Source organism: Parasteatoda tepidariorum, chromosome 6, assembly GCF_982258835.1.
Source record: "Parasteatoda tepidariorum strain Cologne lab strain chromosome 6, Ptep-v5.0, whole genome shotgun sequence".
Lineage (NCBI taxonomy): Eukaryota > Metazoa > Arthropoda > Arachnida > Araneae > Theridiidae > Parasteatoda > Parasteatoda tepidariorum.
Window position 1 is genome coordinate 38,321,715 of NC_141760.1, and position 23,759 is coordinate 38,345,473.

General features: G+C 27.6%; 1 long non-coding RNA gene across 5 annotated transcripts in view; it reads left to right on the forward strand.

Moving 5' to 3' along the window:
• The first annotated feature begins 19,645 nt into the window (after nucleotides 1-19,645).
• Nucleotides 19,646-23,759, forward strand: part of LOC122269938 (uncharacterized) — a 181,914-nt gene continuing 177,800 nt past the window's right edge. The window contains exon 1 of one of the 5 annotated variants that reach the window (XR_006225497.3): nucleotides 19,646-20,427. This is a non-coding gene — a long non-coding RNA (uncharacterized LOC122269938). The remainder of the gene's footprint in view (nucleotides 20,428-23,759) is intronic. The other 4 variants (XR_011636430.2, XR_006225499.3, XR_006225498.3 and 1 more) reach the window with 4 other exon arrangements.

Genomic DNA, 23,759 nt, shown 5'->3' on the forward strand with positions numbered 1-23,759 from the left:
ATTTTTATAATTTAATTCTTTAAAGAGTATATATATTATTACGATATTTCTAATTGCATCAAAACTTATTTCTCTTTTATTGTAGCTTAATTAAGTCAATTTTTAGTTTTATTCAACTATATATTTAACAGTTTTTTACTTATACTTGAAATAGAGATATAAGATTCGATGTATTTCCGTCCCACCATGTTTCTGGAACATCTGTTCGGGAAACGATATTTATTCTTCCGGTCAAACTGTGTGAAAATCTCCAATTAAAAGTTTGAGGATTAACTATGACCAGGATTGGTTAAAATTATTTTAGTCTGATAGGATCTTCACTCATAATCTGAGCTAATCGGGAAGTAAATTTTAAGGGGGTGGATTTTTGAATAATAGTAAAAAGTAATTCCGGGAGTGGAAAATGGTTAGAATACAGTTGAGAGATAGTTAAGTTGTTGAAATCTAAAAGTTGAAAAGATTGTAGATATGGAGTGTATTAATAAAGAACAAATAAGAAGTTAAGAATTTGAATGAATATGAAAGTTAATAAAACATATTTTACGTGATGATCTTGAAAGGTAAAGTAACTAAAGATATTGGAAGATATAGAAAAAAAATTTCTATTTAATTTTGTTGTATATTTTCTCATTAAAAATAATAATTCATTTTTAGTATATGTAACTTGATGTTAATGCCTTTACTTTCCAATTAATTCTTTTAAGATTTAAAACAAAGGTAAGTTAGTTTATAAATTTGTGATTTCTGATCTATGTCTAATCACGTGTGTATTCTTTTATTTTAACCACCTATCCACGGCTACAATACCTGAAATCTTCATCCAAATACAATAAATTTATCAGACCGAGTATTATTGATTCGTTGTGTAATGTAACAAGTACTATAGTCACGAAATTTTACTAATATACTTCAATCGAGTCCTTTATATATTTTGCCAAGTTCTTTGACATTAAAAGAGAATTCAATGGCTGGGACAACTTGAGAGAATGGAGCAAAACAGATGCACTAAGAAGATATTCAATGGGCAGTGCCAGGGCCAAAGAAACAGAGGAAGACCGGCCAAGAGATGGTTAGACGAGGCGGAGAAAGACCTTAAGATTCTAAAAGTTCGAAGCTGTAAACGAAAAGCTAGAGACAGGCGACTTTGGAGAAAAATTGTTAGTGAGGCCATGGTCCAACATATGTGGTAATGCAGGAAGTTAGTTAGTTTTTTTTGATATTAAATGACCTCTCCCTTTATAGTGAAGTTTCTTTCAAAAACTCCTTATTTCGTTGAACTGATTTTGTGTGATTTCTTGGAATGTCATCCTAAAGATGTGTACTGAATAAAAATAGCTACAATCTAATACTGATTCATTGGTATAATGACTTCTGACTGTTAATTGTTTTTCCTAATACTTGAAATTATAAATATAATGTCTGTTTTTTTTTTTTTTAAATTTAATAATATCCCATTGAAGTTATTCTACCAAACTTTTCATCCAAGTGAAATACTTAACTCACATCATATTAATACTACGCTAATTACATGAAATTTTAAAAATTACATTTATTTTTAACAATCAATTGTGTAAAATACAAAAGCAATACATTTTAAAAAATTCTGATACTTCTCAAGCAATTGTGCTTAAAATATTCATTCTATCAAGTAAAAAGCGGTAAATTAGTAAAATTTGATAAAACAGACTTTTTTATGCTTTTCTATCTCAAGTAATATTTGTTCTTTTAATTAAATCATTTTAATAAGCAAAGCTAAAGAAGTTAAACAAAATCTATCCATATATCCTTTGGGTAAAAAATTTACTAAAAGTTTTAAATCTTTGGGCATTTTATCCATGTTTTGAAAAAGAGTAAAAGAATGCATCGTAATTTAATAAAAGTAATTTTCAACAATTCACATTGTTTAACACTGCCATTTGACATTTTTAAGTTATTTCGTTTTATCTTCAGGCACGAAACTACCAAATTATGTTCTAATCAATCACTCAAAACGAAACAGCTGGTCTTTTTGCTTTTGATACTTAACTACATTCAGTTCGAAAAGAAAAAAAAGAATGTAAGAGCTGATGTTTTCTCACAGCGTAAAAAAGAAACTGCATTTTTTTTCAAGCGTTATTATACCTTTCGTGATAATATTTCTAACTACAGAAGTTAAAGTATGCGGGTACAAGGGACAATATAACAAAAAAGAGCAAAATTTCCAGATTTGTATCAGCACGAACAGAATATAAAAGAAACTTGTAAAAATAAATGAAAGAACTGAATCTTTTCGAAAGAAAATATCATTTTGAAAAAGAAAGTAAAAGCGTGAAAAAAACTGGGCATGATTTCTTTTTTGTTCTGGAAAAAAAGAGGAAAAGAAAAAACGTTACTAAATGTTAAGCCTAATAGCAGGTAGTTTTATTTTGCATTGTTTATATTTTTTCAATATTCGCAATCATTATTATTACTAAAATTAGATATCTTTATATTTTTAAGAATAAACATTTGTAAACAAAATGTGTACAAGGGGAGTTATTTTACATTTGTAAACCAAGCCTCACTTATCTGAATCTTTGCTTCATAACAAATTTCCGATTCTTGCAATTCTAGAACGATTTTCATACTTAATTTTTATGTCACATGTTAGCCTATTTGTAATTAGTAATTTTGGCAATTTTTCTCAAAATTGCCAAGTACAACACAAAAGGAACTTTTACCTTACAAACAATTCTCCAAAAATACGGAAATTGTATTTACAAAAGTATATTTATAATCAGGAGATACTTGTAATGCGAAAATAAGTATTAAGGCTATAAGAATTGAAGATTTCATACTTCCTTTGTATTTTTGCATTTTCTTTGTTAAAGGGTGCTACGTTAATATATCCGTATATTTCTTATGTTATAAAGATTAATTTAAGAAAAAACTGTAGCCTGAATGGGAGTTCAAAACATTTCTATCAGTACAATTACGCGTTTAATTATTTTCAAAATAAATTATCTTTTCATTTCAAAGAAGTATTTTCTAAAATCCTTATAATCTTTTTTAAAGCTACAATAAAATTAATGCAAATTATTGCTATAAAAAATAACCGAATTTGGCATTTTGTCAAATTTCAGAAAATGTTTCTTAAAAAAGCACTTAGCATAAAGGGTAAAGGTAATTTTTGTATGAACTAATACTCATAAAATTACATCAACCTACCAACAACAACTCACTCGATCAAGCACTAATTATTTCTTAAGCCTTTTATTTTAACAGTGATCGAAATGTACCGCATTTCTATAAGCTTCATACATGTATATATATATATATATATATATATATATATATATATATATATATATATATATATATATATATATATATATATATATATATATATATATATATATATATATATATGCCGCTTATATAACTGGATTCCGTTTCCATCCTCCAAAAAATATCAAGGAAGCTAGAAATTTTCTAAATACTTTTTCATTGGGGACACAGCTTGATTGTTATTTACGTGTAAAAAAAAGCACTAATTAAGAACGTAATTCTGAGAAGATCGGAAAAATTACATATTTTTCTGTTCAATCCTGTCCCGCATTGGACTGATCGTAAAGACGCGGTTCCCAGTAAAACATCGAAGTCTAGCATCCCTGGCTTCAGTCAGTAAGCGGATGGGTGACCACTTTAATCAGCCTATGAAGGGGCAGATGGTTTGATGTATTGGTCCTCGTTAAACTGTTCTACCGTAAAGTGCTCGACTTCGCGTTCAGTTCTTTGGGCTACCAGAGCCGAGGAGCCATCCCCTCTGCATAGGATCACAATTGTGATGGCATTTCTTCAGATCATCCTCAGGGATGTTTCACAGACAGTCATCAATAGCCCATTGTGCAGCTCTAGTGCGTCTTGAATAAAATGCCTATCTACCACCCTATGTAATCCTTAATGCATTGTGTTTGCATTTTCATTTCTTTTTAATTTAGTGTTTGATGAATTTATTTCATTTTCAAAATGTAGGAAAGGTACATTAAGTTCTTAAAAAAATTTTCTTTCACAAAAGTAAATATTTTAAAATGAAATAGTGTAGTCTAACGATTTGGAAGAATTAAATGTGAAAACACGAAATTTGATTGCTTTATAAATGAAAACGAGGAAAGGTCGGTATGTTCTGAGCACTTTTAATACGACAATGCTCTTCAGAACAATGCACGAAAAAGACAATGTGGCTGGTTCTGACTTAAGGTTTCTGGCTCCCCGGATCCTCAGGAAGAAAGTAATAATTCTCAGAAATCATTGTGCAACAAAATAAAACGAAATTGTTATTGTTTTAAGAACTTACAACACTGTGACATACTTTACAGCACTTCATCGCGACTTGAAAAGGTATAATAATATACAAACAAAACAAACAACGTTTTCTAAGTTTGGACGCTTTATTTATCAATTTAAAAAAAAATCTTATTGTGCCTTTTAAATTTTCTATTTCCTTCCACTCTCTGGTAGAATGTAATGAAAATTCATTGAAATTCGAGAATAACTTCAATTTTGGAAAGAATTTTCTCCTTGAATAACGAGACATATGCGTCTTCGGCGAAGCGTAGTTGCTATATTGTGACATTTTTTTTCTCCACTTTCTTTCAACGAGAACATTTTATTCTTTTTTTCTCTTTGCACGTATCGAATTTCAGTCATGAATATTTTCCATTTTAAGTTCCTTTCTGCTTCCATTTCAGAAACACATTTTCCACTCGGTTGAAGTTTTAACGGGTTCTTTTATTTCAGATATTTACAGAAGGTACATCAAAAAGGAAAGCATATCTCATCTGAAAAAGAACTTTATGGTAGTTATTTATATCTTTTCTTACCGATATCCTTTGTTGTCTTTATTCACTTTTTTTTGTTCTAACAACAACTGATTAATTTAATTGCTTTAGCTATTTAAAAATGAATCTTTTACGCTTTTTAAAATTTCTATGAAAACGTGGTTAAATAACAAAACAGTTAAATAACCATAAACAAGGTTTATATTTAAACTTTAACTGTAAGAAGAACCGTATATTAACTGCTTTCACCTCATACGTTTAAACAACCAGAATTTTATTGCCCAAACTAGACCAGCCCAATGAAGCTATTTAATTCCCTGCTGATGAGTACATTAGTCGAGAGGGATAATCAGTCAATCTCGTGATCATCAGAAGGTTCGAATCCCAGTGTTGACACCACAATATTTCCTCCATTCCCTTTAACAAATGAAAAATTTTCAGTGTCCTGCACTCCATAATTTGTGTTTCTGGCTGTTAAGAATACAATACTCTTATGCACGTATAGATGGCACCACCGTAAAGCTGCTGAACTATATCCAATGTCCATTTAAATTTCTTTCTTACGGTTTTGGAACCATGCTAGTTGTAAAGGATTAAAAAAGCGTAAAAGTAAAAAATGTTTCTTACTCTAAACTTTACGGTTAATCTGATGGACTCATTGTTGCCGGTTGTTTTACCATAGTTTTAAAATAGCAACTCTAACAGTGTAACTCATCAGTGTCTTTTCATTTCAGATATTTTTGGAAGGTGTACTAAAAAGGATAGTGCGGTGTAACTGAAAAGGAATTTCGAGATAATTATATTACGTCTTACCAATATGTTTTACTGCCGATATTTAATTTTTAAATTACTCTCTCCTCATGAAAAAGTAATGTGTCACAAAAAATAAATAATATGTCGCAATTTGGCACAATATTAAGGGCAAATTTTAAGAATATAACTTTTCAATATGCTTTAAAAATTCTTAGAACGATTCTGAAATGAGTCAATTGATTTATCTCAACCAATTTATCTCACATTTCGCGCATTGTCATGCAATTTTATATTCTTTAAAATGATGCAAAGAATTGTTTACCTTACAATTCGAAGAACACACAAAGTGCAATTAACATTAAGGGGTTAAAGGTTTAGACAGCTTTCCTGACCAAAACATTTGGGACGATATTTCCCAGATTGTCCCCATCCTCTACATATCATGGGTCGAAAATCCGTATCCGTCAAAAAAAGCATGTTTTTTCAGATAAAGTGAATTTTTGTGTTTGATTTCGTTACTTAAAATATCGTTTGAACTATATTTAATTAACATATTTGAGATCAACCTTTTGCGTCCTAGAGCGTAAAGATCTGATCATTAGGTCGAAAGTTATTCAAGATGGAGCTTTTTTTATTCCATACATTGTACAATTTCAATTTATTCAAATTATTTAATATAATAGAATTTGAGTATTATAGATTTTTAGTATTATTCACTCGTGCACTTACATGGCAAACAATTGTTTTTGATAAAGTTTTAATTTGTCTTTCAGATTTACTTAATATTTAAGCAGTTTATTTATACGCTGCGCTGTTCAATTACTTATGTAAGTAAAAGTTATTTAACTAAATGATGGAAAAAAACTATGTTTTGGAGACGGGAATTAGGGTTTTGTGTCCTATTAATAGATTTTAATAAGTGGAAATAAGATATTATTTGATACTTTTAGAGCACCATTACTCTAAGTAGAAATTATAAGCAGAATTTAGTCACAAAAACATATTTTCTTTCTATTGAAATAAAATATGTACTTTCAAGATAACAAACTACTTTTACTATTTTTTCTTCTTTCGCTAAGAACATAAAACGATATATATCAACCATAGAAAAGTTTATATGGTCAGATAATATCACCGATTTAATGTATCGTAAAACGTGATGTGATTTCCGGTAAACAACTTCTATATTTAATGTTTAATTTGCTCAGAAATGCGTATTGTCTACCATATTTTTGTTGAACTCTAAATATCTTAGGTCTTTTTATCTGCAAACTAATTATTCGGCTCATTTACTACGGATTGAAAAATGTATATTTTTATACTTTCTTTATTTCTTTACTATTTTTCTGTTATTTATCTGTCTTTATTTGCTTAAAATGATGAAATATTCAATAGAGCTGGATATTGAACGTGTTTTGGTATGATCCGATTTTTTGATTAAATTTAAAATATTTATAAATGTTTAGTAAGATAGGATTTAATATTTCAGATTTATTGACTTTCATTAGCAATTTTAATTTTTAAAATATTGCACAACTTCTGTCTATAAATAGAATACTTAAATTTCTTTCAGAAATAGTATGAAATTGTAGAAATAGTATGAATATATTAAGAAATAGTTTAAATTCATTTCAAATATTCAGTTTCAAAACAAATAAAATATAGGCAAAATAGTTGTAGTATAGTTGCTTGTCCTTAAGGCATGTAGTTCATCTTGATGCTTTCTGTTATCTAATTGACTATGTAGTATTTGATTTTGATTACAAGAAAAGTAAAAAGTGCGTTCGTACTTTTATTTAAGCATAGTTATTTTAAAATATCATTCTTATATCTAACAGTTTAAAAATAAATGTTTAATTACTTGTAACAAAATAAATAAAGGAAAGTCTTACTTTTTCTATTATCAATTATTTACTATAATTCTTCTCCGCAGTTATGTTATGGATTGAAAGCATGTATAACAGAAAAATCTTAAATTTTAAGTTGCCTATTTATATCCAGTTTTAGTATTTTTTTATCAAGAGAAAATCATAACTTAGAAATCAAGAATAACCAAGGAGCAATTTCTAGAACGAAAGAGATAGAGACATATTCTATCTATTGTTTTTGATTATATGTAGTATTTAAAATTTGACATCATTTTCTACGTCTGTTTTTACGTGTAACGCAATTTTTCTCTTCTTCATCTCCATTCATCATTCTTTCATCTATGAATATTTACTGAAAAATTTTATATTTTAAATCATCAATTATAAACACAATCAGCTTTTATGTAATGATCTATGACGATGTGTCTTACACAGGATGTTCAGTAATCATTACCCTTAATCTATAATTTTAGAAAGAAGTGTCAAAAATATAATGAAAAAAGTACAATTAATAGGTGCCGCAAATTAATATTTAAACATGTGAAAACACATTCCAAATTTAACAAAAACTACGGAATGGAAAAAAATGTCAGCACCAGTTTAATTGCTTTTAAAATTGGGTGTGCTATTGATAATCACCCTTCAACTCTTCACTTAAGAAACAGGATTTGTTTATTTTCAGCCCGACTTTGCTCGCTAATAGTAATTCATAATTCAGTAGTAATTAATAAGTAGTAATTCATTTGACCTCTCAAAAGAGCATTTATTTAAATAATAATTTATAACACGAGATCTAACTAGCAAGTGAAAGAAAAAAAACTTTTTGAACAACACAATACCGTCATGCAGAATTGCTTCAGCAACAGGAGAAACTTAAATCATTTGCAGTTGTAATTTAATATTAATTCCTTTCTTTTAAACCTTTTCTCCCTTTTATTTTCCTTTTTAATTTATTTCCATTTTGAGACTTGACAAAATATCACCAAATCATTAAATACCGATAAAGCACAAATTTGGGCATATTATTTCGATGACATTTTTCGACTACAATCAATAGAAAATATCAAACTAACGTTTCTATGTCTATTCATAATTAGTTAATACTAGTGGGCAGCATTTGTTATATTTCCCAGAGGAAATTTTTTCTTCCGCCCAGAAGTGAGCAGCACAAAAACTACAAATTTCGGTCATGGAACCGATGTTGTGTTCGACAACATCAACAGTTGAATCTTGAATGACAACACGTCGTCTACGCATTCTTTCACCACTCCGTCTTTCATAGCTGTCATCAATGCTCTCTTCCAATCTTCAAGCACGCTTCCTTTGATTAAACTTCAAAAGCGTAACAGCACGACTGAGACTCATTTTTCAATGAGTAACCAATAAAAATAATAAAACAAATAAATTCGTGATATAAATCCAAAATCGTCAAATAAATTCGTAATATATAAATTCGTGAAAAAAAGCGATTTCGACGAAATACTAATATAGAGATCTATCGACAAAGACTACTCACTTCTGCCTAACTAAATAGTATGAGATTGCCGCAGCTGATAGGTTGAATTTCGGAAGAGATCACATTTGGTGAGAATGCTCTCTCTGGTTATTTCAGTTTTCGTTTTTAAAGCGGTATATGTTGATCCATTTCAGGTGGATTTGGCATGTGACACTTTTAGCGGCACTCATTGGTCGATTTTCTACTATTGCCATTCGGGGAGTTGTAATGAGGCTTTTTTTGTCGCCGTGTTAGAGAAATGTATCTATAGATGTTACAAGTTGTTAAAAAAAAGAAGTTACATTCAAATTTTCAATTTATTTACTAAACATACACATCATGTAATATCTGCATCTGTATTTACTATCTGTATCTATATGTAATATATATAAAATTTACTACATACCAATTCGATTTTTAAAAATTACTTATTATATTTTAATGTAAAACTTCAAAATGGAATATTTAATTTCACAATTATAATAGTATTTAATTATACAATTTTATGTTTAAATTATCATAAATTATACAATTTTATGTTTAAATTATCATAAATTCTGCAGCATTTTATAAGGTTGAACTTAATTATTTAAATTCGAGGAAATTTTTTCCATAATAAAGCTTTGTTATATATATATAATTCTAAAATATTTACTTATAAAGAATTTGTACAAGCAATGAAATTTTGTAAAAAGTACTACTTTGCACAGCGTTGTTATTATAATTTAAAGAATAATACAGATTTTATAAAAAAAGTTTTTTCATTAATTTACAACTTCTTTAAACTTTATCTGAATCTGATTTTAATGCTTAGAATATTAATTTTAGAAGAATTCACATGAATTTAATTTGTCCGAAATTTTAGAAAATAAAGAAATAAAGCTAATATTTAGAGCTTTCTAATATAATAAATAAAATCTCTTAATTAAATATATATTCGAAAAATTATATGTATGAAATTAAGTAAGAACAAAATTGGAAAATGGAGCTGCAGATAATTAGATGTAATTGTTTTGTTTTGAACAAATTTAATTAGGTTTCTGCAGTATTTTTCAGTTTGGAATCTCAAGATAAGAAAATAACTTTTCATTGCATAATTATCCAGACATAAGTGTTTGAATAAATGAAATATTTAAATGTTAATTAGGATGAGAGTTTTGCAATTCAGTGAGTCAAATCGCGATTGCTTGTATTTAAACATAAAACGTTACAGATTCTAAATTAAATTAAAAAGATTTCTATGTATATAATAAGTATATAACATTTTTAAACGATATTTAGGTTTTTTAAAAAATGTTGAAGGAATTGAGGTGCTATTCCTTTCAAATTAATTTTTATACTTGGTTACTTGATATAAGATTCTGCAAACAAATCAAATACATATTTTAGATTGTAATTGTTAAATTGTGTCAATTCTGTAAAATTAAAATTAAATAATAAAAGTTTATGATTAAAATATTAAACTAGGAAGAAAAACATGCAGAACTTTTACGTTGTTGTTATTTTCTCTTAAAATTTTTAACCCAGTATGTCTATTAATAGAACAAAGACAGGAACGCTCATTTCAAAATTTCCTTCCCTCATTCTCTTTTCTCCATATATTACCATCAGACAGACATCAGAATACTAGAAATTCTTTTCAAAATGGACTGCCATTAAGTATTTCTTTTGTTGAAAAGACAGCCATTTTCTGGAACTTCACGTCGAAAATTCACTTTTATGTGTAAGGGTCATTTTATCTATAATAGGTATACATAACAAGATGCAAGTCAAACAATGCATCTGAGATTGCCTGTAACAGAAACCTTTGACGCGAACAAAAGAACATCTGACAAAAGAGCATATCGAACAAAAAGAAATGATAGTTTTGTTACGCTATTCCAGATGAAAATGATAGGCCTTCGATTTTGTTGAACAGTAATTTTTTCTGTCTGATTTGCTTATATATTTTGTACTGAACGTTACTACTTTCACAATTTCTTTTTAAAGTTCTGAAACAAAAGATGAAATAGTTACTCATGAATTAGTTTGAATTAAATACACAGAGAGAAAATTCTTGTCAAAATTCAGTATATATTTATATATATATATATATATATATATATATATATATATATATATATATATATATATATATATATATATATATATATATATATATATATATATATATATATATATATATATATATATATATATATATATATATATATATATATATATATATATATATATATATATATATATATATATATATATATATATATATATGTTACACATCATTTCGGAAAAAAATATCCGGTTCTTAAACTATACTGTTGAAAAGGTTTCTTTCATATGGTAATGTTTGACCATAAATTCTGGTTTTTAAAGTTATAGTTCTTATTTTATTGCCAGACAGTTAGTAAGAAATACAAAATCGAAAAGTAAATTTACCCGAGAAAGAGTTTTTATATCAGGCTCTAAAATATCATCATAAATTTATCAAATTTTGCTACATGTCCCAAATTTTATCACAAGTTTTATAATGAAAAAAATTATATTGTTAATTTTAACAAAATCATAGCAAAATACTTGCATACAATTTACCGAAATTATTGGTGCTCCCATGGAGCAAGAAAACTGTAAATTTCGCATAATTATAATATATTAGATCATCCTTTTTCTGCAATTAATGTATTATTGCTCCCAAGCTAGTCCATTAATATATTTTTGCTCATAAAATGTACTGAATTAATTTTAAAACAGTTTTCATTGACATGAAATATTTTTAGAATTATTATATTGACGTGTGTGTGAGTGGCCGTAAGGTGAAATTCATCACCTTGGCGAAGTAGAGCTTCTGAGTTATATCCTCCCACATGGAGGAAAATGTAAACACATAGGTATATATATATATGTTATTCTGTTTAGATCTTTTTTTATTATTTGAGGGCCTTCTAAAAGCTTCCATTATCTCATTTTATGTTCATTTTTTAATTGTATCTATGTTCATGCGTTTTTTGCAGTTATTTTGTTCCATGCATGTATGACATGTCATTAGTCACCTCGATCCTTTTACTTTCTAGGTGAGATTGTTATGGTTTTAATTTGGTAAGTTGTTGTTATTTTTGCAAGTTGAGTTATCCTGAGATTAAGTAACTGCATAACTCCGGGTCAAATTACTCGATTTAATCTGTCTGGTGCTATAACCTACCCAAAGTAGCAAAATTATTTTCAATAATGAATCTAAACAAGGAATCACGTGTTCACCTATTAGTACGGTCACCATAAAATAAAATTGTTATAAATGTCAGATGAGGTAATAAAGTGTTAAATAATGCTTAATATTAATTCGACATTGACAAACATATAATTCGAACAAATACATAAAAGGAATATATTTTATGGCCCAAATTCTAGGAAATATTACTCATATTAAAACATATTAAGTGATAATATGTGAAAGCACGCTGCAGAATGTTCTTTGATGAAACTTTTGTTAAAATGTTGTCAAGATATTAAATTGCAATTTTCTTTAAATCCAAGAGCTTTATTTTATAATTTCAATGCATGTTTCATGAAGCTTTTAATAATTATAACGGTATTAAAATGATAATAAGCTACAATAAAATGGAAATTTAGATCCTGCAATTGTAATAAAATTCTGATATAGAACTGAAATTTAAGCATTATGCTTTGGATATTATACTACTACACTGGCGGACAAAATTAAGAGATGGAAGACATTTTCCCAAATATCTCACAAAATACTGAATATAAATAAATGAAATTTGGTATGGATATAGCCTATTCTATGATAATAAAGTATGCAAAACAAAAATGAAAGACAAGACCTATTGCCAATAAATCCAATGTAGTCTGAACTTAAGGATAAACGATGACAATAAAAGTGAGACTTGTACAGTGTGTGTTGCCTCTAGTATGGTGTATGGTCACCCCTGACAGACAGACAGCATGCACAACGAGTATGCATGCTGTTAATAAGGGAGTTAAGGAGGACTTCTGGAAGACCCTCCCATTCTTCCACCAGAGCAATTTTTAACTCCAGAATGGTTCTGTGGGGAGGTTGACGCAGCGCAATAGCTCTCCCAAGAGCATCCCAAGCATGTTCAATTGGATTTGGCTGGCCAATCTATTCTTTGAATATCCTCGCTTTCCAGATACTCATCAACTATGAGAGCCCTGTGTGGTCGCGCATTGACGTCCATAAAAATGAACTCAGGGCCAACAGCGTCCATGAAAAGACGCGCATAGTACCTCATGCCTGTACCTCTGAGCATTCACGGAACCATTGTCAAACACATGGAGTGGTGTGTGGGTATCTTGCATGATCCCTGCCCAAATCATGAATGTGCGAAAATGCTTTCCATCTCTTAATTTTGTCCACCAGTGTATATTACTACTTGTTAAACTACTTCTGAAACAAAAACAATACTGTCTAAACATTACTGCAGTAAAGTTCTTAACTTCTTTTTTTTATAAAAAAATATCTTTATTATTTTTTTTTGTTTAATCAAAAGATAAGAAAACAAGTATTCAAGCAAATATTTTCATTTTATATATATTTCGAATTTTGAAAAGTACTATTCATGGCTCTCTTATAATAATGTATTAACAAAAAAATACTTTTGCTAATATCTACAAAAGTGAACATAATAGTTATAACACAGAAGTTATAAATCAAGAAATGCTCAACATGACATGATCAGCAGTTTAATGTTTAATATTTTATACGATGATACTGTAATTTAAGATACTCTGAATATAATTTTATAAGGTAAAAATAACTATGATTATTTATTTAAACGAAATGGTTTGGTTGAAAGATTTTTTATGCTTGATTAGTTATAAATATTTTGCTGCTCTTAAATTCTGTGGTTAATAAACTGCTTTTTATTTAGATTATTTTTATTCATAAACACATGAGTTATAATCTACAATACTACAACAATATGTAGAGTTAATGATTTTACGAATCTTTATTTAATTCTCAAATTTCCGTTACCTAATTTTATTTTTCGTCTGAATTCGGAATTCTAAGAATCTATGTAGCACAATTTAGTTTTTTTTCTCTCTTTTTTATTAAGGAAAATTATCTTCCTGACCTAGAATTGTGATATTTTATTTTATTGTTGCATTAAGGTGATTACATAGTTTATGCACATAATTACTTTTATTATAGTAATATTTCTATAAATGTAGAATGTATAGAAACAAGCACAAAACTTAAAAAGTATACTTTCTAAGAAAGTTATGCACCATGAAAGATTTTTTTGCTTTCTAATTTACTGTTTTTCTAATTTTCTGATTTTCGCATTTGCCTTATTTTTTGACAAACGTCAGCACTCTCTAACTCTCGTTCTGGGCAACATTTCATTAATACAAAATTTCACGATGATATGATATAGGGTGAACTGTTTTCTTTTCCTACGTTTCCTTAAAGTCAAATTTAAAAAGAAAGTGCTAGTTTGTTGAGTTTACGTAAACTACGTATCACGAGGTAGGGTGCAAACTATTCTTTAAAATATGAGATGTTTAGCTCAAGCTAGTCCTTTAAATGAAACTTTATTTGTTTCTCGTGATTTTTTAAATCGCGGGTCTAATTTCGCTTAATATTCTATAGCTGGCAAATTTACCTTTAACTAGATTTATTTCACGTAACAAGACATGTTATGTCCCTACCTGGAAAAAATTCCATCTTAAAAATACGATAAAAAGTACTTGCCTCCTGATTCTTAAAATCTACTTCACAATAAAATGCTATATCATAAATTTAATGACATCATTTCAGTGATTTTACAGTAAATATTATTGCTTAAAAATTAATGTATATCAGAATTTTTTCCCATAAAACTACACGGTAAAAATAAATTTTACGCTTAAAAAAACTGGTACCTTGAGTGCCAGTCCCTTCAATCGTTATTTGATTCGGAATTTTTTTACAGTGTAGGATTACTTTCATATAAAATTTGTATACGTGCTAATATTGTTTGTGTTATATCGTGTTATAATAAATGAGACGATGGAAATTAAAATACCTCAAAAATTTATCATATCACGATCATGTCATTTATAGCGTGATTCAACGATCATGTTATTTATTACAATGTTGCATGTATGTGTAAGTGTTAGAGCCTATTAAGTGTTTTTCAAAGATTCTTAACTTGTTAATTACTCACTATATTTTGTCAGACAGCACTGAAAATTTTTTTTGTCAAATCTTCCACAATATGGTGAAATTTGCATCGTTTCTGGCTCTATGGGGCACGCCAAAAAGTTTGATAATTTTTATTGAATGGCTTTGGTATTGAATTTGGTATTCTTAACAGTAAAATATGGTTTAATTATTTGGTAAATGTGGAAACATTTGCAAATTTTATAATGAAACCTTAAAAATATTATTTTTCCATTGTATAATCAACTATATATTTTATTTGTCATGAGGGAACTGCGTGGTATTTTTTTTATTATTCAAAACGAAACTTTATACCATTTTATGGGGATAAACGCCAATTTCAAATAATTTATGATGCCCTCTAAAACGCAGTTGGTTTTTCCATCTCGTTTGATAACTTCAGAATACAAGACCAATACTGCTCAAATCACTTTCCGATACAGTAAAAGCACTTGTCTCGACTAGTAGAACATTTAAAAATTCTCAAAAATAACTCCAAGCACTTACGGCAAGTATCGCTTTATATCAATTTGCAATAGCTTAATATTTAGTGCACCGTATTAAATTGTTTTAATTTAACAAAAAGTGAAAAATAACAGGATTGGTGCAAAGCCATTGAGCGTGATTTCAAAAAGCAAAATCGTGAGCTGTATGAAACTTTATTTATTTATTATTTTTTTTATTTTTACTTTGTGTTATTTTAATTTAATAAGATTGTTTTGCTTTTGATTTTGTATCTCCGAAGGAATCATTCATTATGCTGACTAAAAATGTTTATGAAATGCATTTTAGGGTTACTCCCTTTTTTTATTCTTTGAAATAAAAGGATTTCAAGAAATTTTTTTCATTTAACGACCTATTTCGTTTCATTCTGCCTTAACTTCTCCCTCTAATACATATGTACTTTAGTTTTTTGCTATATTGAAACCGAACTTTTAAAGTTAAAAATAATTAATTTTATTTTTGTGTAGTAGGGAGGGGGATAACGTTAAGAAGAGTTAAAATATAAAAAACTGAAGATGGTTTAAAATCGCTTGCATCTGTTCTAATAATAATTGAATAAAATATTTGAGAACTGACTAATAAAAAATGGGAGAGAAATTTTTTGAGAAAATTATTAAAAATTTTTTCCCCCTAAACTTTAATTTAAAATCTTATACATTTCAATTTCTTCTATCTGCGATCAAACTAACTAGGGATTTTTTTGACGATTCACTCTCAGAGTATGTTATTATTAAAAATAAACCAACATCAATAAAAAATGAAATTTCCTCAAAAGTTATTGAAAAAAAGTACAATTTGACAAAAGCACAATTTGACAAAAGTACAATTTGACAAAAGTACAATTGAAAAAAAGTACAATCAATACTTTCAGTTTTTTTTTTTTTTTTTTGCATTTATCAATTTATATTATTTTGTCAAAGGCACCTGCAGAAATTTTTTCAGAAGGAGGAGGAGGAGGAGGGAAATCTAATAAAAAAAAAGAAGAAAAATTTCTAAAAATATGTCTCTTGTCCACATTATATCAAAAATTTAACACAATTTTGTCTAAAATAAGATTAAAATAAAAGTTCTTTGAAAACAGCATCACTTCACCCTATGACAAATTTTAGTTCGGCTAATTTAGTTTACCCAGGATTTGAATTCTGACGTCGAAAGCAATTCCTGCCTCTTTCTGAGTCACGTGAGTTTCGTTTTAAGCTAATTTTAAGTTATGATTTTAAAAATTTCTGGTCAATTATAAACATCCCGAATTGATTTTCAACAGTTTTAAGTTACAGACTATTCAAAATAATCAAAATTACGCAATATCCCTACACATGCAGGTTCTTCATTCACTATAGTCATTTAGAAAATGTTAATAACATTACACTTTATGAAAGCAGTATTTTAGTTAAGTAAGTACCAAGAAGTGTATAATGCAGATATATTTAGCTTTAATAAAATTAATGGTCCAAGTTTGTTGAATAACATAACCCTTTCTACGCATATCTCACCCTTAATAAATATGCCGGCTACCATGGATATTTCGAAAGGATATTCGTAATTTTACTCCCCGAGCAGAAAATTCTAACAGAGAATTTAACCCCTGGAGGCTGAAAGATAGTAGTATCTTTCCGTGAATTACCTGAACAGAGAATATATGCGAGTATAATACATAATATACTGCTCTAAACATTTCTTCTTAGAAATTTACTTCGCATTTAAAGTTCAAACTATTTCCCATTACTTACAAAGTGTCTTACTGTTTCGGTGGGAAAACTTTTAGCGAATGAATATAATGTACTGTATTTAGACGTATTTTAAAACTTGTAATATTTATCTTAAAATATTGATTCTCTGCCTGTTTACATAACTTCTATATTTTGAAATATATTTAGAGGCCGTCATTTCTCCAGTGTTACAAGCATTGTGCATTTTATTAAATTCAAAAATAATTTGCTAAATAATGAAAAAGTAATATTTTATAAGTTAAAACTATTGTTTTACAGAGCTTAATAAATAAATTTTACAACCATGTGACATAGAATCTGAACATTTTCTTCTTAATTTTTTAAAAGTTATGCTTACAGATTCATCTACACGGAGAAAAAAGTCTGGAAAATTACCGCACTGCATAGTAAGCTTTTTTTTTTTTTTTTTTCCAGGTGAAAAGGAGAAATCATAATTCTGGTTAAAAAAAACAAAATATACGGTATTTAAATCATTCATTTAATATTATTTTCGTTCATATGGTATCGGCTTGTCGGAAATACTGGTTTTAGTTTTTACAACCACACGTTTAATAAACAATAAAAAACTGAAAAGTTAATTTAATGGAATAAATGGTTTTTATCCCATGTTTTCAGCATTCATAATGAAATTTCCATGTTTTATCATACATCAAAAAAAGATATATTTTATTTTTAATTTTACCATGGAGATTCGGTGAAAATTACTGAGCCTTTTGGTGCTTTTGGTAAAAGCCTGAATCACGGTAAATGTTACCATATTCTGGTAAATGTGATAATATATTCTCATTTGCGTCGAAAATAATTAAAACAGAAAAATAAAATTTAAAAAAAAATAACATTTTCCATTTTTTTCTTAATTTACGTACTGTTTATTATTAATATCAATAACAGTTTTAACTAAGTTGACTTACATCCCAATTCAATAAGACAATGACTTTTAATAAAACTTTGACAGTTCCAGATATTAAACTAAAAGTGTAAAGATTTTTCAAGAAGGTAGAGTTATAAAGTGGAATTCAGTTGGCTCAGAAGCTAAATATTCTATCAAATATAATCTATGCTTTGTAAAAATTTTCTGCAACAGGATGCAACTTCTTTACAGTTATTCTGTAATTGGAATGTGAACTGAGCAAGCAAGTGCATACGTTCTGCTGTGTGCAAGCAAATCAGCATTAAAACTTTTTAACATATTCTTTGTATGCAACATACTCAAGTTTTGTAGATTGATAACTAACACCCGGAATATTTCTATATGCACAGTCATCATCAATATATAAGCAAGCCACTTGTTCTGAATCAAAATTTTGAGCACCTTCCATAAAGTTAAATGTTGTTTTTCAACACTTCGGCTTATTTGGTCGCATTATGTTAAGTTTGAGCATGGCATAAAACCATTTACTCGGTTAAATTTGCCTCTTACTTTCGCATTAATAAGTGTGTGATATTAAAACTATAATTTTGAAATCAGAACTTTCAGTAAACCTTTATCATATGGACTGAAAATTACAGAATGAATGGTTTAAATATCGAATATTATGTATTTTGATTTTTAACAGTGACATTTTAACAGTATTATTACCTTACAGTACCGTAATTTCGCAAATTTTCTTCCACTGTGTGTTTGTTTCTTTTGGGTTCATAGGGACTAGAGAAGAGATTAACATATGGATAACAGTGTGGTCAGAACGGAACGAGGAATGTATGCGGGCGTTGGTACCGCTGTGAGCAAATTTTCTGTGGCATGTTCTAGCTCTGCAAACTCTCTACACGCTCATTACTTGAGAACTTTTTCAATATTCTGTAAAAACTTTTTAAATAATTTTTTTTTAAAAAAAATGACCTTTTATTTTAGCAGACCTGTGTGATATTCATGATTATTTGCAAGACTCTTAGATACAAAGAAAGTGATTTATTACATTTAAATTCATTGCCAAATTACCTAAATTGAAATATTTATTTCAAAACATATGTAAAATATTAAAGTTTGAAAATAATGGTATTTAAGGAAAATATATATATATATATATATATATATATATATATATATATATATATATATATATATATATATATATATATATATATATATATATATATATATATATATATATATATAAAATTCGTAATCGAAAATAATTGCCTGTGATGAAACAAATGTTAAATCAAAAATCTTTTGTTATGTCTCAATTTCAGTTTTATTTTAAGTAAGGAAAATATTTTCAAGTTTCTGTTTCATACCTGTTATATGAAGCAGGAACTTGAAAATATTTAAAAAGAAATGTTTACAACTCAATAATAACAACACAAGATTGAATAGAAAAATATTTTTTAACCAACTGGTGAGGAAAAAAGAATTATTAATAAGTGTGACACCACCGTCTAAGAGAATAATTCTGTAATACCTGTTGTATTATTGAGTTGTAAACATTACTTTTTAAATTTTGGAAACTTTTCACTGTTTTGCAAAAACATTTTAAGTTACAATTTTAAAAAAAATGGTCTCTTATTTTAGCAAATCTGAATAATATTCATGATTATTTACAAAACACTTAAATGCAAGAAAATTAGTTATTAAATTTAAATTGACTGCACGCAAATTGCCAAAATTAAAATACTTTTCCAAAACTTATCTAAATTATTAAAGTTTGAAAATAATGGTATTTAAGAAAGTATACATTGTATATTATATACAATTCAGAATAGAAAATTATTCTCTGTGACGAAACAAATGTTGCATCAAAAATCTCTTTTGTTGTGTCTTACCTGTCACAATTTCAGTTTTATTTTAAATGTGGAGTATATTTTCGAGTTTCTGTTTCATGCAACAGATATTACAGAAATATTCTCTTAGACAGATGTGACACGTTTATTATCTTTCTTTTTTCCCCACCAGTTGTTCCAAAAATATTTTTCCATTCAATCTTGTGTTGTTACATTATTTGTTTAATGAAATTCTGAAAGGAAACAAGATTATGCCAAAAAAATATCGAAATAAGAGGAGAAAAACATATTTTTGAATTGGGTGTGCTGTTTTAAATTTTCGACAGTGAATGATTACTTATTGACAAAGAATTATTTGCAATTTTGCTGTTACAAGGAAGTTTGTACTATTTTTTTTTCTATTTTGATGTCTAATTTTATTTTTCTTTATTTTATTTTTGTATGTAGATTTATTAAGTAAAATCGTTTTTTTTTACAAAACAAAAGGGGTTTTTCTTGTTATGTGAATTGCACTAAAATCATAGAGTAAGGAAATTCACTCATTTACAACATTTAACCTGTTTACAACATTTTTCTAAGACTAATGAAACTTGAATCTAGAGGAATTAATTTCAAGCAATAATAAGATCAATATGACGGAGGTTTTGTTTCTCCGTCAGTTGCCGCCAATAGTCGTATAGTAGAATTCATGATTGTTCATTTAGGACATTAATTAATGAATTAAATAATTAAGTTTCCAGGAAATATTGTTCAAATCGTTGAATGTAAATTTAGATTTTATTAAGCATAATTGGTGATTTAGACAATGGCCATTTCTTCATCAAAAAATAAGAAATCCCTTAAAGGGATGAAATCAGAATACTCTCTATTGAGAGATCATACAGCCAGAATATCATTTCTGACGGTTAGAAAATTGAGATTGGGGAGGCCCCAAAGGGCTCCCAGCCTCCACAAATTTGAAATTAAAAGTGAATATAATTATTCCCAACGGACGTAGAAAGTATGGGTAGGAGATCCATAATTTGGCGATTTATCATAATATATCATAGCCAAAACAAAGCCAACTAGCATATCAACAAGGGTTTAAAAGAACACTTTGGCGATCACGAGTCGCCAGCAAATTTATGAGAATTATTACAACCATGCAACCGAAACATTTAGCCGTTGGAAATTTAGAATAAAAAGTTATAAATAGACTTTTGTTTTCGATTAGAGGCGACAGTGAATTTATAAGTCTTTATTAGTAATGGAATAAAAAAAAGTTTCCGTTACATTGATCTAGAAGAGAAGAAATAAATATTTATGTTCGTTTAAAAAGATTAAGTTTTTGATTTATTTTAAATGCAATTCTTCTATTAATAAAAATAAGCTTAAGTAATGAAAGATATTTTAAAAGCATAGAAAATAAATATGTAATTCCAATTGTGGCATCACAATCAATAACATCATTTTTTTAAAGATTTTTTTTTTAATGGCGGGCACTTGGAGCTATTGTCCATTGGCCACAAAAAGTGCCAGAACTGCTAATTCTCTTTTCGTTACCCAGTGGGCACCTGCGGCGAAGCCACGGCGGTGGAACAGCGTCGCCCACGTCACACTACCACAACCCGTTTATAGGGCGGGTCACATTCACACACAAAGGAGAAAGGACATAGAACACAGATAAAGGGAAAGAAACATCCATGCCTTGCCCGGGATTCGAACCCAGAACCTTTCTGATGCAAGGACAGTTCCCTGCCCCCTACACAGACTGGTCGGCTTTTTTTAAAGATTATAACGCACTTAAAAATTTTTACATATCCGAGAAACTGCACTGAAAAGAAAGTATTGTCCAAACTACCAAAATACCAATGATAAAATTTACAGTGCTTCTGGCGTTATGTAAAACACCTACTAGCTGCAATCTACTCAATCTACAATCAATTATCTTTCTGATTTTTTAATTGCCATTTTAAAATTTTCAATTGTTAATTAATTTTTAATAAATAGGAGAGATTGAGTATTGTTCTTCCATAATAAATTCAAATAGCCTGTCTCTAGCATGCTTTAAAATATTATGCTACTGGAACAATAAGTTTACGTTTTGAAAGAATAATAATTTTAATTTAAAAAATCGATTATCTAAAGCATTGTATAAGCTTATTGCACTGTTTACAGCATTGGGTGATATTATTATACAATAGTTATTTCTGATTTTGTTTGAAATACCTTCTTTTACCTCACAAGAGTTTATTTTAAAAAATGATAATTATTCTCGTGATTTAAAAAGAGATTTATTTAGAATTTTTTCAAATTTTTATATTAATGTATCGTTATGGTTTTGAAAAATTAAAAACCTAATGAACAATATGTCTTTTTTATATTTTTCAATTAATAAGAAAAATTAGATAGCGAACTAAATATGCACAGCCTTCTTTCATCATTAATAATAACTATATAAATTAGAATTTCTAATTAATTTTTGAATGATATGCTTACTTAAATATATATTTTTTAAGGATTTCCATGTATACTGTATGGAGCGAAAAATTCCGATATACCACACTTTCTACATTAAAAATTATCGTAATATTTTTTGAATCACTCTAATAAATAAATATTATTATAACAATTACAGTAAAAATGGATGACGCAAATAAAGTGCTAGTAATTTTTATATAAATGCATTTAATTATACATTACAGTATATTTAATTATTAATTACAGTATATTTAATTATTAATCACAGTATATTTAATTCAATTATATTCAAATATATTATCCAATTAATTTTAAAAATAAAAAGAATATACCTGATTGCGAAAAATAACCTATAATATCTCACTCAAAATTAAATAAAAAACATTTTGACCAAACACATTATTAGTATCTTAAAATGCATTAAAAGGGATTTTTTTTTTAATTTTGTAAATCAAATTAAAAGTACTTTTCTTTAAAATTAGAATTGTGATTAAGGAAAACTAATACTCAAATTATATAAATTGAAAACAAAAAAAGAAATTAATTAATTGTTTTATAAAATAAATTCTAATTTGTATGTTGTCAGACTATCATTGACGTTTATGAAAGAAATCGAACAGTACAAAAATACATCATAATTAGCGTTATAAAAAGCTTAGTAAATAAGTTAAATTAGTTTAAGTAAGATATGTATTTAAATATTTATAGCTAGAAAACATAAATTTTTAATTCAAATTCAAATGTTTATTAAAAAAAATTTAAAAACAATATTTTGACTGAATCTCCTTCAATCTATTACAAGGTAAATACATTAATTATGAATCGTATTAAAATGTAGGTTACTATAAAATATATATAGTTTAGTTTCTCTATGTATTTATCACTTTGGCTGTATACACAAATACTATACAGCATAACATGACAAAATAAAAAAAAACATAATAACATTAGCTTCTTTTGAAAAGTCATTCTGTAAAAATGTAATTTTAATATATTTTTTAGAATATTTTTTCTTAATTATATAGTGAACAAAGACTATTTAGTATAATTAACATTAAAGAAACTTATCCTTTCATTTCAATGAGAATAAAAATTCATAATATTTGTTCCTTCAAGTTAAAAATAAATAAATTGGAATTTGCTACTCACATAGTTCACATTGTCTGTTTACTGTAATTTGAGACAGATAAAGTCAGTCTTACCGTTATAATTAAATCAGAAATGAAAAAAAAAATATATTCGTTAAAATTT